General features: G+C 39.5%; 1 long non-coding RNA gene across 1 annotated transcript; it reads left to right on the top strand.

Moving 5' to 3' along the window:
• Positions 1 to 6,069: 6,069 nt before the first annotated feature.
• On the top strand, positions 6,070 to 12,269 carry LOC308068490. The gene is made up of 2 exons (XR_013929979.1): positions 6,070 to 6,149; positions 6,222 to 12,269. It is a non-coding gene; the product is annotated as an uncharacterized lncRNA (long non-coding RNA).
• Positions 12,270 to 13,009: the final 740 nt, after the last annotated feature.

Genomic DNA, 13,009 nt, shown 5'->3' with positions numbered 1-13,009 from the left:
GCATCATAGAGCAAACAAAAAGTTAAGAACAGAGTGACTGTTCAAGACAAGAATTGAACCTATTTTTGACATTTTGAGGCAACAAAGGGACTGGAGGAGGCTTCCTAAGGAATTTCATTGGAAACTTTGACTGGAAAATAACTGGCATTTCATAAAACTGTAAAACAACCTTCTTAAGAAACCCTCCAGCAAGATAAAAGTTGTCTAGTCACACAGTGTCTCATAACTCACTGAGCAATAAAAGATGACATCACAACCATATGAAATTATACCACATGGAGTAGCTTGAACTGTTTAGAAATTTGTTTTTATGGTTTTCCCAAACTGTTTCTTCTCCCAAATAATATATTAATTTAAATTACTTTTTTTTTTTTTTTTTTTTTTTTTAATCCCCCTGGGCTGGTTCTGGCTGGGGTAAAGTTCATTTTCTTCATAGCAGCTCCTACGGGGCTCTGTTTTTGCTTGATGCTGGGAAGTGTTGCTAACCCAGGGCTGTTCCGTTCCTGCTGAGCAGCGCCCACCCAGAGCCCAGGGCTTTTCTGCCCCTCACCCACCCCACCAGCGAGGGGGCTGGGGCTGCACAGGGAGCTGGGAGGGGACGCAGCCGGGACAGCTGACCCCAGGTGACCCAAGGGACATCCCATCCCAGACGGCATCGGGGTCAGCATATACAGCTGGGGGAAGGAGAAGGAAGGGGGGGACATTCGGAGTGGTGGCGTTTGTCTTCCCAAGTACCGGTTACACATGACGGAGCCCGGCTTTCCTGGGGGTGGCTGAACCCCTCCCTGCCCATGGGCAGCGGTGAATGAATTCCTTGGTTTGCCGTGCTTGTGGCTGCGGCTTTTGCTTTACTTATTACACTGTCTTGATCTCAGCCCATGAGTTTTCTTCCTTTTAATCTTCTGATTCTCTCCCCCATCCCACTGTGGGGCAGCAGCTGTGTGGGGCTCAGTTGCTATCTGGGGTTAAACCACAACAACCACCTACTGTAGCTATTGCAAAGTGGAACCATCTACAAACAACTTAAGACACTTGCATATTTGCATTGCTACAAACCGTACAAGTATTTTGAAACTGTCATAATGGAGTTACAGCAATAATAATAATACTTAAATCTATTATAATAATTGCCAATAATAGCAATCTCTTCTTTCAGAATAACAAGTCTCATTCCTCATTTAAATCACACCTCCATGGGACTTTATACACACTTTTTTTTTCTTTAGCCAAAGGTTTTCTCCTATGCTTAATACTGGATGGGTAAATAATTATTTATAGGATTTGAACCAGAATCAATATCCATAGGAATGAAACCATCCAGAGGACCATGTGCTCCTTTTCATAATAATAATTAAAAAAAACCAAACACAACAAAACCACCCAACAAAAAGAAACTCACCAAAAACATTTCAGTCAAAGAAACTGAAAACCAAACAGCAGGGGAGAAAAAAAAGCTTTTTGAGTGAATGTGAACGTCCCATTGTGATTATGCCTTTTTCATGTCTTACCTGACCACAGGAAAGAAAAAGATGAAAAACTAGTTATTTGAAATAGAAACTCCAAATGGCATTTTCTGCCCTTTTCAATAATCTATGATTTGCACTGTAACTGTATAATGTCACAGATCTGATCCTCCAGAAGAAGGGAAACACGCACTGTCTAGTTCACATGTCACCTTCTAGAGAGAAAGGAATCTGCAACAGTATTGTGCTAATCTATTGAGAAAACGTACTCAATATTCTGCCCAAAACAAATCCCATACCATATGGCATCATGATCAATGTATAAACCTGGGGGTGTCACAAAAATATCACACCAGAATAGGAATCAAGATTTTCCTCCCTAACCAGAAAGAGGTGAAGCAACCCAATGCACATGTTAAAATTTCTTTTTACAGGTTAAGAGCAAATGTCTATGTTCCTGTCACAAACCTCTCCCAGCGACCTCAGGGGGAAGCTGTATCTAATTATTCAGCCCGTATGAATCAGTATGGAGCACTCCATACTGGATTGATCGGTTCCACGCACAACACATTGTGAAGAGTTTGATGCATTGAGACCATCATACCTGGGCTGGTCACTTCAACCTTAGAATGAATTTTTGCTCCTTTTTTCAAGTAAGTCACTCAGTCGCTCTTGGGGGTGTGTGGGAAGCTGCAGTATGAGTTTTGTTTAATGCTAAAAGAGCTCAGGGCTTGCTATGCAACCACACAAAATAGATGGGGAACATTGTCCCCAGTTTGATCTCAAAAAACAGTAGGATATCATGGCTCTGTAATGTTTTAACGCCTAGTAGTCACTCCTCTGTTTTTTGAAAGCAAGATATAGTACTTTGGGTTGGAAAAGAGATAACTTTCTCTGTCAGGAACAAGAACTTACAGCACAAACACAGGCATGGCCTTCAAAGGGAACCTGATCAGACCAACAGGCAGAAAACAGATTTTTAGGCCTAAGGTCAACAGCACGCATAGTCATAATATAGACTGGGACACCCAGTTTATCACCTGATCTTCCTTCCAAGTCCTTTAGAGTAGTCACAAAGCAACCGGTACTGGCAACAGGCAAAACTTATCTTTAGTCTGAAAGTTACAGATGCAACTTCTGCTAAAATACACGTGAATCTCAGAATCTATTTCTTCTGTTGAAGAAAGGTTAATTGTGTCAATACCCAAAGTTACAAGGAAGTAATTAAAAATTAACAAAAATATGTCTTTAAATATAATGCATGTATATATTTAATAGTTTACGAAGAACTTCTCCAAAGCTGAACATTTCATCTAGAGCACCTACATTTCCTTTTGTCAAAATCAGCTCAGGTTTTGTTATTGAAGAGGTGAGAAACAAGATTAATGATCCCATGGCCTGTGAGTTATTTTTAGCCTATTTCCTCACTATATTGGTGTTGTCTGCTCGTGTACCGTAAAGCAAAATGATACTTCGTATGAAATACATTTGGTTACCATGTTCATCTAGCTGTTAAATTAATTTCAGTATGAAGCATAATGGACATCAATAATCATTTACTTCTAGAAAACCTCAAGTTGCAGCTTTTTGCTCAGACACTCAAAATGATATAGAGGAATCTTTGGCATTCTCATTAATTTTAATACAAGATATGTATCTAAATCATGCATCTAAATCCCAAGATTGTTTTGTAATCTCAACCCATTTTTCCTAATGACATGACTTCACTCAGTTATGTAAATATGCAATATGATTTGGCTATTTAATAATATCTTCTTAAATTTACATTACTACAGAAGATCAAAGAAAATACAACACTGCTACCTTACCTGTGTGTGACATAGCACAACACAGAGCAAGGAGTCTTTGTCAATGCTTCGTCACATTGTAGAATGGCAAAAAAACAGTCACGATTTCTATTTAAAGGTATATTATTTAGAGAGGGCGGATAGCAGAGTCACTGCTCAAAATACCAGAGATAATTTAGTTTTCAAATCATCACTGATTACTTTATTTAAAAGTCAGGCAAAATAAATATGCAAAACAGTGAGACTACAATTTGACAGCTCCTACATGCTTTTTAATATTTAATGTTCCTGTGGGTAGATTAGAAAGCAAATCTCACCAAATTAGTGACATCAAAATTTGAAAGATGCATGTCTATGTTTCAATTGATGGTCACTGTAAACAAAGTAATTGGGTGGGTCAGATTCAAATATAGTCAATACATTCCCGTATACACTCTTTTAGGCAAATGTAATTTTGAAACAGAATAAATTATAGATATGACTATCATTTAATGGCTTTCAGCAAAAAATAGCTAAGACTTTTTGCTTTAATTTTTAAAATTATTTGTGGGTAGAACTTGGCAAACTTTTACACCAAAAAGAGAGCATTTCATGTCTAAGCATCTACAGGGAGGAATTAATACTTGAAATATATTGGCAGATTAGCACTACATTTATTATAGCAAGCAATAGATGTAATCAAGAACAGGTCAGACATGAAACAAAGGATGCTTTCATTTAGAGCACCACGAACGAGCCATAACAGAAAAATCCGAACACTGATCCAACTTGCTTTTTAATCATTACATTATAGACCACTTCAGATTCATTTATTCAAGACTTTCTCATCTGCAACTACTTCACTGGTGAACAACCTCTCCGTACAGTCTCTGCCCTGCTATTGCCATCTTTTCTCTGCAAAACAACCAGGACAGCTGCTATAATATATTGATGTCTTGTCAAGGTAATCAGGGAATTACCATGGTAGGTGATAACAACAGAGTTGGAGATAATGTCAAAAGAGTAAACAAAGCCTGTGATCTGACTGCCTTTTTTGGGGGGGTGGGGGGTGGGTGGGGAGGGGGTGTAAATGTTAATTGTGTGTCAAAATATTTTGTTTCTTGTAAAGACAACGCCAAGTAGAGGAAAGCTAAAAAGGATGTTCCCACACTTTGGCAACTGATAAAACACGAGGCATGATAAAGATGGGGGAGACAGAATCAAAGCAAGTCTTTGCTTTTCCATTCTGTAATTAACGAGAGTCCCAAATGTCCAGCAGGAAAGGGTGCATCTCATCTGTGATCACCTGTGCCCGTCTCAGCAGCACACATAAGGGAAGCTTTCAGCTTCAGAAGTTGTAAGGCAACCCTAATACCATGCATCAGATCAAAAAGGGAAGACAGAAATCAAAGGGTAATACCAGCCTGCTGCATGTGTGTGCTTCAGCTGAGCCATGATCCAAAGGTCAGATGATGATGGGTTTAGTCAGAACAGGTAAAGCCTTGAAAGAGTATCCAGAAGGGAGAAAACAATTCAGAAGCACTATTAGAAAATAATAGGTCACCTCTTTCCTTTTTTTGCACAATGCCTTGCAGAGCTTCATCCAAAGCCCACCAAAGTCAAAGACTGACTTCGGAAGCCAAACTCTGAGGCCGATCACATGCCTGGTGAAGTCATGCTTTTATTTCTAAATCCTCCATTTTCTAACAGGTTTACAAATATTGCCTTTGGCTGGGTTGTTCTGTATCACTGCTTTAAAAAAACACCACCACCACAACAAAAAAAACCAAAAAAACAAACAAAAAAACCCACACACACAAACAAAAAACCACCCAGCAATAGATAGCACAGAAGGCAATAGCCCTCCTGGTAAAATACAACAAATTGAATAATATCTATTACATTTGTGGTCCAAAGGCTGAATGATCAAACCTGGGTATTTAATTGTAGGGACTTAAATATAAATCTAGACACGTAAACAGGAGTTCAGACTGGCACCAGTCTAAGCTATCATACTTTGGGTAACTGAGACCAGCTGTTGCTGTCTGATGCCCCAGTTTCTGAGCAACAAGTGCCTGCAATGATGTCTGAGTACTTACCAGCTGCAAACAGGGAACCCAGCCAACTGAAAACATCTGACAGCTAGCTGATGCACTAATTTTCATTGTTAAGCTGAAAAAAGTTAAATTTATTTGCTCTAATTCTCATTAACAGAAGAATAAATAAGCATTTTTTAGGGTTTCTTAGGTCCTAAATCGAACCTACTATACCTCTGGCTGGGAATGCTGTGAGCCTCCCTCTAAAAACTGTTTCTGAGACTTCAGTGATGTAGCACAGGATTTGGCTTCCTTGTAAATGCAAATGCAGTGGATTTTGGTTCCTGAGCATTTTATGCTATGGCAGAGGATCACCGGGAAATGAAAATGAAACCAAAATAGTAGCACCCTAACTGTGGTACTTGGCAGGAGTTCACCCAGGTACGTGCTTGCTTCTTTCTCCAAGCACTTGTTCCTGAAAAAGGCCGAGTGATCCTAGCTGACATATCACAGGTAACAAACTCTCTGATAAAAATAGGAGTCATTAGAAATTCTGGTCACTGTAGATTATCCTACTTACACTAATTTATGGATACTGACTATACCATGTATGCCTGTGACCAAATGAAAGAGCCTGGGAGACGGAGAAGCAGCTATGGCTTAAGAATACAGCTGAGGAAATGGTGGTTATGAAATACTCATCAGGAAATTCAAAGGCAAGCCTAAACACATCTTGGGCAGCAGCACCGCCCTCCCCCTCCCAAAAAAAAAAAACTCAACAAAAAAAAAAACCAACACAACACAACCAAACTACATGCAAAAAAACCCACTACTTTTTTATTTTGTGATGTTCCTACTATGAAGTTATATCATGCTTTTGTTTTAAAGGTTGCCTTGCATCATGATAGTCACATGTAGTCATAAAACTCCAAAAGAAATCGAGTATGACATGCTGTAATACAAGTTAGATGCTGAAATGTTAACTTTGTCTAAGATTAAGTAAAGAACTGGAAGAGTTTTAAGCACATGATATTTTGTACTTGAAGGATTGCACCCAAAGTACTCTGAGAAAGAATTATAAGAGAAGGTATGATCAGAACCGTGACATCCCTCATTTTACTTTTGCTAGCAAGCAATAGAAACATAAAGGATGACAACTGTGGCACTTTGGAGCATGATTATAAAAGCTCACTGATTTTGGTGGACTTTTGGATGAGGTCCAGTGAAAACTAGTGAGCAATCTAACTTTATCAAGGACATCATGAGATACAGTTAAAAATCACAAGTTTCATTGTCGTCCCATGAGTCACTAGCAGTAACATTCTCACAAATTTCAGTTGAAGCTAAAAGGAGATCACGGCTATGTTTAAATAAACGGACCTAGAAACACTTACAAGATATTAAATACAGGTCTGTGCCCTTGAACATCATGACTCCATTACGGAGAGTGATTTTTGCATGCAGCAGCCATCATGCTCTGGTTTCCACTAGAAGGACTCCCAGCCCACAGATCAGCATCTTCTAGCCAAGTCCTTGATCTGGAACTCACTAGGGAAGGTACCTAACCAAGTCAACCAGAGGCAATGTATCCGTCAGCCCAAATTCCCCTTTCCAAGTAGGACTGAGCACAATCATTTAAACAGATCAATATTGAACTATCATGTATTACCGTGATTTCCTCATTGAACTTGATTTTTCTTGTTATTTAAAGGAACTTCATGAAAAAATATTTTACCAAATTGTATGGAAAGTTTCTGCAGGAATGGAAAACCCGAGACAGTTCGTGCATGTGAAAGCAATGTTTTGAAAACCTCACTTTCACTAAACATTTTAATTTCTCAGGGGAATCGGCACTTCTAACCCATATACGCAGCTTATTAACGTTGAATAAATGCAGGTACTGGAGACACAGATAAGACACACTGAATTTACAAAAGTAAATGCACGTTCCCTGAAAAGCACTCATCCGTGTTTCACCCTTGCAGTGCCAGCAAAACGAACAGCTAGCTGGGAACCTCTGCTGTGTGATGGACCTGCCTGGACCTCTGCCAGCAGCAAAACATTAGAGAGGTTCCCAGTTGTGAAACTTAATTCCCACAAGATGGAAACTTAAGTTACAAAACAGGCTTCTGGGACTGATACAAAAGTAGAAGGAAAGATGATTGAGCTAGTGAGAAAGTTAGAGGACAAAGAATAACATTATGTATAAGTAAAAGTAAGTAAATATCCTTTTCACTATCTTTATCATAGTTTCACGATTAGCAAAGTTTCTTCTATAAAGCATTAATAAGAAAAAAATGTCAGTCAAACAAGGTTAAAGTTTTTCAGAGTTGCACCAAGAGGCTTATAGGCTTCTTCAATGACTTTGCAGTAACTGGCAGTGTCCTGGCATACTCAGGGGTTAATTCATGTCCTGGTCACCTCTCTCCATCAGGTACTGACCATTTTTGTAACACTGTGCATCTGTTAGCCAGCCTACTACTCATTTCCATGGATGGGTTTGATTTCATCCAGGAAAACATATGAGAAGCCAAGGAGTGAAAGATTTTGTCATTACTTGTATCATTACAAAAAATTTCAGAGGCTATTTGTATTCACGGTTCACTGAAGCCAGGTCTCTGCTCTTCCTTGGACATACTCCATGGTAGGAACCCCTCCCAGGGACACTAGTGACCTCCACCTACCAAGAGGTGAATTGCACAGGGAGTTGTCCCTGCAACCCTACAGGCCCAATACTGTGACAAAGACAAGAATACCTATGGGACCAGGAATAACGTAAACACATTTTAGCAAGGTACACATTATGTACACCCTTTTCATCGTTCTAAAGAAGAAGTGATACGAAACATTTTTCCCAAATAAGAGGGGTGAACTTCCATACTAGATTTGATTCCTATTCCCCTTGAAGCTTCTTACATCACACTGCCAACATGCAGGACTTCAAACATACCTGAATTACACCTACATTCACTTTAAGAACCCTCACGCCATTTATAACCTACAGACTACTACCTGTAAAAATATTCATGACTCCTACCTCTCCGATGCAACGGTGCCACCTAAACATGCTCCCCTTCCACAGGCACCCAGTGGCACTGCCAGAACCGTGCTCCTGCCCCCATGGCTGGCTCCTCTCCCAGGCTGTGGCTTTGCAATGGCTGGGAAAGCCCTGCCTTGTCAATAAGCTGGGTCAGCGCTCAGGGTGCCTTGCTGTAAGACTTGATATTCCCACGTGAGCAAATTCCACAGTCAGAGCAGGGACTGCGACATACTGTAGATTAGCTATAAGTAATAAGTTGTGCCTTCAACTTCCCCACAGATATCTCTGTACAATATCAATATAAACATTATTTTTCATATAACTTTATGTTTAATAATAAAACACCTCCATCCCTGGAAGCATTCAAGGCCTGGCTGGATGGGGCTTGGAGCAACCTGTTGAAGGTGTTCCTGTCCACAGCAGGGGCGCTGGAACTAGATCATCTTTAAGGTCCCTTCCAATGCAAACCATTCCATTACCTCTTAATAACCTCATTGTAAGTGAGAATCGGACCCATCCTTTCACCCTACATAACAAGTGACCTTACCAATGTCAGTACCTACAGCGGGGTTATCCTATTTTTCCCTAAAGCTGCACAGCTACCTGAATTTATTATTTCTTGCTTTCATTTATTCTATAAGGTATTTCTTTCCACAATGTATTCTTTCACCTTAACTGTCCAAAGCACTGTCAGGTATAAGGGAGGTGTTTCATCAAGTAGGTAGGAAGGAAGGAAAAAACCAGACTTTGATATAACATTGAAACACAAAAATGAGCTTTTTTTAAAAAAAAATAGTTTTATTATAAGATGCTGTAAGTCACACAGTATTCCTCAAAATCTTCCGCATGCTTCGTATCTTTACTGTGCTTGAGAAAGTAGACATACCTGCTCAAAATGGAATTGAACAGCACGTATCCACTCATAAAAGCACCGCTCTGCTCCCTATAGCTTGTCTGCCAAGCTTATTCTCAGGAAGGGAGTCTGAAGGAACTGGTTAAGCACATAGCGAACAACAAGCTTAGAACAATACTTTAAAAAGCATGCATCCTGGCCGGTGGGGAATATAAATGTTTCCAAGTGCTGGAGCCAACAAAGCTGGTGAAATAGGAGATAACATTCAACTGAGGATCTACATCAGGATCTCATTCTGAATGTGACTTTCATTATTGCTTGTTTTTCATAGAAGAGATGGGCACAAGGTCAGTGGCGCGACAGTGTCACAAAGAGAAAGTAGGTCTTAGCTCAAATGCTAGACTGGATGTTAAAAGCAGAGGAAAATCTAAATTTATCCAAAGAGGGCTAGGGCTGCAGGTGGTGGCAGGGACTATGGAATAAGGAGCAGAAGGACCATTTTAAATTAAAAGCCTCAAAGAAGCAGTTTCTGCATTAGATTCTTTGTCAAAAGCAAGCAAATAGACTTGAAATTCTTGACTATAGTGTAAATATGTGCAGGATCGGCACTCCAAAGCATAACCATCACCTGCTTGAACAGATTGCTATGGATACAGGTAAACTGCATCATTGATAGAGAGTCCAGCACTCTGCCAAGAGGAAAACCAAGGGTAATATGAAAGAAAAAACATCTAAGTTTGAACTGAGAGACTGTTACTTACTGGCTAGATAAGAGTCCTGTACATATGTTTTCCTTCTGCTTCTGCCCTTCCTGTTGCCTTTGAACCTCTTGACCAGGGATGCACTGGGCACCCTGGTAGCACCCTAGAGTCATGACATCTTAGATCCTTCCCTTCCGAAGGAAAGGGTAATAGGCTTACGTTTTCCTGTGTGTTCAGGGACATGTGGGGGAGTAGCCCATAGTATCTAAATTCTTTTGCAGCTAGAGCTACCTGGTGAAACATCAAAAATCTTGCCCTATCACACCACTGGCAAAGCAAAAATGAAGTTGTATTTATGCCTACTCTCAGCACAAATGTACAGTATGGCGGTGTATTATCTGACATACTAACCATTGTGCAAAATTCGTTCATTTCAGTCCTATGTTTTCCCAGACTTACTCCATGCTCCTTTCTTTGTATTCTATAACATATTCAGGATAGTTACTATCTCTTTTTTTATGTTAGCAAAGCAGTTTCCACAAGACAGCCTTGTTTATTATTTGGCTCTGTAGTTCTGGAATAATACAAAACCAAAAAATAACAAAACCTAATAGTAATAGTAATAGCAATAGAATATTGCCAAAAGACGACATGGAAGAAAAACAAGGTATCCATCCTTGACTACACAAATACAAAATTAATGTGCAAATACATACATAAATTAAAGCACTGAGTTCTGATTGCTGTTATTTCTGGGGCTGCATTATTCATCATTTGCTGTGTTTTACTGAGTTATATTTGAAGTCTTGTGTGAATTCCCTGACAGCGATGTAAAAGTGTTCATTTAACTTGCAAGTTTCATGAATTTTAGCACAAGTAATCAGTTATACCACAGCTGCTGTATTTATTATACAAAAAATTTTTCCTTCGTTTAAAGATTTTGATAATTTGAATAGAAATACAAATATATTTAATGATATACTTACAACGTATTTAGCAAATACTGAATAGAAGAAAAGAACAGTTTGTCAATTTGCCCTTGACTGAAATAATTTGGCAAATGTTTAGGAATAATAATTGGAATTAAGAGAAATCAGCAATTCTGTGTCATTGATTTCCAGAGTCTAAAAAGGCTAAACTCACCAGGGTGAATTTTCAGACCCACAGTTTTATTTGGTCTGCCAGATCTCTGACAGCTTCACCAGCTGAAGTTCTGCTTTGTGAATAAGATCCAAACCCACCCTTTCTACTCTCGAGCTAACCATAATTTTTATGAACTTCAATTGCAGCCTGAGTTAGATATAGAAGGTTCCTACTTCACATGGATAAAGTGGAAAACATAAAGCCATCAAGTACAGTGCCCTTTACCAATGTGATGCTATTTCAGAAACACCTGTGCTAAACACCTGACCTACTGTGAAAATGCATAGTATTCAGCAGCCTTTAAAATTTTTCATTTGTTACCCATGGTGAAGAAGGGAGGTGGTCAAGTGGCTGCATACTAGACTGCAGGATAAAAAAAAAAGCCACACTGAGACAATGTATTTTAACTCCTAGAAAGACCTTTTGATAATCTGGCAGAAAAGCACCCTGGGGCTTATTCACCTGTTGATCAATGTACCCTGTTTCCACATTGATATATAATCACTTCCTAACGGGACTGGAAGGAAGTTCTAAATATAACCTTGGTGAAGCATGCTGTGAAGAACTAGGACCCACAGCTTCCATTATTCCCACACAGAAAACTAAGATGAACATTAACACTTTCTCATTTAACAAAATCTGAGCCATCCCCACCCCATACAGGGAAAAAGAGCATAGGAGTGGGAAGCCGAAAGATGATGGGTCATTAGCATGAAGGACACCTCTGTGTTATTGTGCACATGAAGTTAAACCAGTAAACAATGAAGTGTTACTAGCATAAATAATTTGGCTTTAAAATACCCTGGATTATGCTTTCAGATTTGGAGGGAATAGTTGCTTTAGAAAAAGAGGCCAAAATCTCAGTTAATTGCTGGCACAGCAGGCTACAAAGTGACCTATTGCAGAGTCTCAGCAACAGCATACTGGAATAAGTTAATAGTGAATCAGTTTCATGAAAGAAAAGTAAAAAGACCCTTCAGTGAAGAGAAAAGAATAGAAAAAAAATGAAAAAACCTCACAGAATTCTAGAATGGTTTGGGTTGAAACGGACCTTACAGAACATCTATTTCCAACCCCCTGCCATGGGCAGGCACACCTTCCATCAGACCAGGTTGCTCCAAGCCCCATCCAGCCTGTCCTTGAACCTTTCAGGGATGGGGCACCCACAGCTGCTCTGGGCAGCCTGGCCCAGTGCCTCACCACCCTCGTAGTGAAGAAAAGCAAAAAAAAAAACCAAACAGAAAAACCCAAACTCAAGAGAACGTGCAAGAATTATGAGAGAAAGAAACATGCTGAATAAAAAATAAGACCAAACATACATTTCAGATTCCCAAAAAATACTTGAGTTCTGCATGGAAATGTATTTACGTACATATTCAAGCTGTTAACATCCACAAGTACTCATGTGAATACAATCGTTTGGAATCTCCATGCTAGAAAAAAAATTGTACAACTTATACTCCTGTCCAGCTGAAGTTACAGCTCTCTAATCAGGGACCATAAATGATCCCACCTAACGCAATCAGTCCTAGAAAGTGCCCAGAAGTTTATGAATAGATGAGATTCAGAAGAGCCCATTAGAAAGCAAACCAACATGCCAAAATCAGAAATAGCAGTAAAACATGCAAGTTTTGACAAAAAAGGTGGGTACCCACCACTAGCGATATCAGAGAGAGTTTTTTTTTTTTGGTTTTTTTTTTACACTTCCAGCAGGAATACTTCTGGAAGTGTTTATTGACATAAGTATTCCCAGCACTTTCTCTTTCTACCAATTAGCAGGCAGCCAGGCACGACCTCTGGCTGCAAAAGAGCTTAATGTTGAATCCTTGACCCACAGAAGTCACTCAAGCTGCTTATCCTGCCAAAATGCTCATTGCCCTGCTCTGAGCGAAAGATTTCATATGGACCACTGAAAAGGAAGAAACAAGATCAAAAGGATGAGGCCAATTAAGAGATGCTGTGGCTGATGTACTAGAAGATAAGAAT

The sequence above is a fragment of the Falco punctatus genome (assembly GCF_963210335.1).
Source record: "Falco punctatus genome assembly, chromosome: 8".
NCBI classification, from domain to species: Eukaryota; Metazoa; Chordata; class Aves; order Falconiformes; family Falconidae; genus Falco; species Falco punctatus.
The sequence above is the reverse complement of the archived record's forward strand: the minus strand, read 5'-3'. Positions and strand labels throughout refer to the sequence as shown.